We start from the raw sequence: 4,457 nt of genomic DNA, 5'->3' as shown, positions 1-4,457 counted from the left end.
TTTATTGTTCCTGTTGTTAATTTTGTTTCACAACAACAGATGCAAAGATGTATCTTGAATGAGGGTGTAGTGGGTTTACGTGGCAAGGTTTTGGTAGCAGGGAGCCATAGGGGTGGTTTCTGTGAGAAAGATCTAGAAGCTGCCCCATGTTTGGGAAGGGCCCCATTGTTTTCCAGATCCGAGCCAATAAGCGATGTTGTTTTGCGCCTCTGTGAGAGCATATTTAAGACAGGGAAAAAACGCTGCGCCACACAGCAGCCGGGAGAGTCAAGGGAGTGGGAGAACAGCCTTGCACCAAGGTCAGTGTAGAAGGAGGGGGAGAGGTGCTCCAGGCGCCGGAGCAGAAGTCCCCTGCGGCCTGTGGTGAGGACCATGGTGAAGCAGGATGTCCCCCTGCAGCCCATGGAGTACCACGGTGGAGCAGGGTTCCACGCTGCAGCCCGTGGAGGAGACCACGCAGGAGCAGGTGATCTGGCAGGAGCTGCTGCCCGTAGGGGAGCCAGGTTGGAGCAGTTTTCTCCTGAGGGATGGACCCCGTGGTACGGACCCATATCTGGAGCAGTTCTGGAAGAGCTGCTGCCTGTGGGAAGCCCACGCCGGATCAGTTCATCAAGGACTGCATCCCGTGGGTGGGACCCCACAGCACAGGGGACGAGAGTGACCGAGAAGGAGCGGCAGAGAAGAAATGCTGTAGACTGACCATAACCCCCATTCCCCGTTCCCCTGCGCCGCTCGGGGGGAGGAGGTGGAAAAGGGTGGATGGGGGGGGAAGGTGCTTTTGTTTTTTTTTTTCCCTTTGTTTTCTCACTTCTCTCGCTTGTTAGTTGTAGGCAATAAATCTTACTATCTCCTTATGCCGAGTCTGTTTTGCCCGTTACAATAATTATTGCGTGATTTTCTCGTCCTTATCTCAATCCTTGAGCCCTTTTCACATATTTTCTCCCCATTCCTCTTTGAGGAGGGGGAGTGAGAGAGCGGCTGTGGTGGAGCTCGGCTGCCCACTCGAGCGGAACCACGACAGAGGGCAAAGGTGACCTTGGATCTGAAGCACACAGGCGTTTGCTAGTGTCCCCCCATCCGGAGTGAATCCAGAATGACTCGGAAGGAAAAATAAAGTCCAAACCAGTGCGTTGTGATAAAGAGAGTTTAATAGGGTAGAAAAGGAATAAAAACCAACAAAATAATAAATAATGATACTTACAGTTTATAAGATATTAATATATAAAAATATTTAATACTATTAAATACTTATAATTTTATAATAATAAAACAATGCCATACCGTACAACACAGTCAATAAAGTGGATTTAATTAAATAAATAAGAAAACCAATAAATTAAATGAAAATTAAAAAATTTAAATTTAATACAAATAAAACCCATTTTTCCCATTCCAATGAATTGCTATCCCCATCATCACTTCCCATCCCACTGATCATTTGCTATCCCAAAGACCTCCCAGTTCTTATCCCCTTGGCATGCCAGTGCAAGAAGAAGTGCTCTGCAGGCAGAGGCCTTGCTGAGTGACCACCTAAGGAGAGGAATTTAATCCAGAAGGCAGGAAAGAAGAGCAATGCCCCGAAAGAAGAAGCAAGTCTTGTCTCTCAGCCCTTTGGTGTCCCAAGCAGCAGTTGCCATGGCCAAGCTTTCCCAGCCCAGCTGCTGCCAGCATCTCCCCAGCTTGCCATTGCCACCTTCCTGGGTGAGGCGCGCGCGCATTTGCCATTGGCGCTGTTGCCATCCCTGAGAGTGGCAAGCCCATCCCCTAGCTCCAGCACGAGAGAGGGGAGAGGGCAAGCGAGAGGGGCAAGGGCTGAGGAGCGTGGCTGAAGCTGGAGCAGGTGCCTGCAGAGGTCTCTGTGCCTGCCTGGGTGCTGCGGGGGCCGTCGAGGAGAAGCCCGAGGTCGGTCACGGGTAGCTGGAGCCGGGCACTGTCGGCGGGGCGCTGGGCATGCTGCTGGGGCTGCTGGAGGTGGGCTGCGGCTGCACACAGGCCAGCTGGCACGCTGGCCCCAGCGCCTTGGCCCTGGCCCCCAGCGGCTGCAAAGTCTCGCTGGGGGTCTTTGTCCCCGGCTGCTGGCGCTGCAGCGTCCTGGCCCTGCTGGCCTGGGGACAGAGCCTGTCCTGGGGCCGCACGGCACGGGGCTCCCCACTCGGAGTCTCCGGCAGCAGCCGCGCTCTGCGGGGAGGTGGCGCCGCTGCTCCTTGCCCCCCTGCAGCCCCCGGGCTTCGCGCTCTCTTGCTGGGTGCCGTGGTGCTGTTGATCGCCAGCTGCTGCGCGCTGCTGCCTGCTTCCCTGCTGCTGCCAGCCACCGTGCTGCTGCCAGCCGTCTTCCCCTGGCACGGTCTCTTGCGGCCTTGGCCAGCCTGGCCCAGCAGCGTCTTCCTCTCCTTGCCGGGGGGGTTCTCTGTCGTCGGCCTCCTGTGCTGGCAGCTCTGCGCTGTCCCGGGGGTGCTGCTGGGCGCAGGGCGCTTGGCCCCCCGCTTGGTGCCGGTGGACGCAGGGGCAGGCGGGGGGCTCTTGAGGGGACCCAGGGGGCGTTTGGGCAGGGGTCTCCTATGGTCAGTGCGGCCCTTGGGGTTGGGGCGTTTCTTGGGGGAACTCGGGGGGGATTTGGGCTGGGGTCTACGAAGGGCACTGCGGCCCTTGGGGTTGGGGCGTTTCTTGGGGGAACTCGGGGGGGATTTGGGCTGGGGTCTACGAAGGGCACTGGGGACCTTGGGGTTGGGGCGGGTCTTGAGGGAACGCTGGGGGGGTTGGGGCAGGGGTCTACTAAGGGCACTGAGGAGCTGGGTGTCAGGGAGGCTCCTGGGGGGACTCAGGGGTGGACTGGGTAGGGGGCTCCTAAGCGCACTGGGCAGGGGACTGGCTGCAGGGCTGAGCGGGGGGCTCACTGCTGGCACGACGGGGGACTGCAGCGACAGCCCACCCTCAAGCTTCTCGGGGCGCAGCCCAGGGGTTGAGGGGACCTCACCGAGAGCTCCTGTGGCTTCCAGTCCCTGCGTGCTCGGCTCCTCGATGTCCTCGCAGAGGTCGGGCAGCTGCGAGAGGAAGCGGCTGAGGGCAGGACTGCTGGGCAAATCGGGGAAGGCGTCCTGGGGCTCCACGGCATCGAGCCAGCTGAGCAGCTCCTCCATGCCGGGGATGGGGATGTCCAGGTCGGCCAGGAGCTCGTCCTGCATGTGCTGCAGCTGCTGGCTGTCCCCTGCCAGCTCTGGAAAGGCCTCGGCAAAGGCATCAGGGCCCAGCTCGGGCAGCTGCGGGGGCTCCTCAGGCACCTGCGGGGCTGTCGCCGCTGAGGACGAAGCAAGAAAATCCCCCAAGACGGGCGATGTCAGCTTTCCCATGGCCCCTGGGTGTGGGGCGCCCAGCGGCCGGCTGTGCCAGCCCCAAACTCACCGTCAGGCGTCGCCGTCTGGGTGCTGGCGGTCCTTGGAGCCTGGGCAGGCTTGGGGGCAGTGGGGCCGGGCAGCGGGGGCCCCTGGTCCTCGCTGAGCCCCACGGCGTGCAAGCAGGGCTCCGGCAGCTGCCCCCGGCTGCTGCTCAGGGTGCGGGGCGTGGGGAGCGCCTGCCCCCGCAGCGGAGGCCCCGGGACGAGGGGTGGCGGGGGGTTGCGCTGGGCGGGGGCCTGCAACAGGCAGGTGCCTGCGGGGTGCAGGAGCTCCCCATGGAGCACGGCCCTGGGCCCCAGCCCCAGCGCATGGTGGGGTACCAGTGTCCCCGTCACCATGGGCTGTCCCCACTGATGGACGGGGGCACAGGGAGGAGCGGTGTGGGGGAGCTGCCCCCCGGCGGGGAGCTGCACCAGCTGCAGCTGGTGCCCCATGGTTGGGAGCTGCACCAGCTGCAGGTTTTGCCCCACAGCGGGGAGCTGCACCAGCTGCAGGTTTTGCCCCACAGCGGGGAGCTGCACCAGCTGCAGCTGGTGCCCCACGGCGGGGAGCTGCCCCACAGCAGGGAGCTGCCCCCCGGCGGGGAGCTGCCCAAGCTGCAGGTGGTGCCCCTGGGCTGGGAGGTGCCCCCCAGGTGGCAGCTGCACCCCGGCGGGGAGCTGCAGCACCTGCCCCTGGACCCCCGGCACCACGTGCCAGACGGTGGCCTGGGGCAGCGCGGAGGGGAGGGTGGGTACCTGCGGGGGCTGCAAGGGCAGCGCCGTCGCTCCGGGGAGGGAGGGCAGCAGCCAGGCAGCCACCGTTGGCGGCACGGCTGGGACGACGAAGGGGGAGTTTTGCGTCTGCGCAAGCCGCGGAAGCCGTCTGGGGAAACCCTCTGTGGGAAAAAGGCCGCTGGGCTGAGCTCTGGGGCGCTGGGCTCGCCAGCAGGGCCGCAGCCCCGGGAGGAGCGGGAGCCGGCTGCTGGACCTGCCATGGTGGCTGGAGAGTGGGGCGGTTGCTTGGGGAACCCGGGCAACGGGGGTTCCGTCCCAGCGGCTCACCAGCCCCTCGCCGACATCTTGG

This window comes from Aythya marila, assembly GCF_965140915.1.
Source record: "Aythya marila genome assembly, contig: HAP1_HAP1_SCAFFOLD_473, whole genome shotgun sequence".
Taxonomy (NCBI): Eukaryota; Metazoa; Chordata; class Aves; order Anseriformes; family Anatidae; genus Aythya; species Aythya marila.
Note: the sequence above shows the minus strand (reverse complement) of the source record.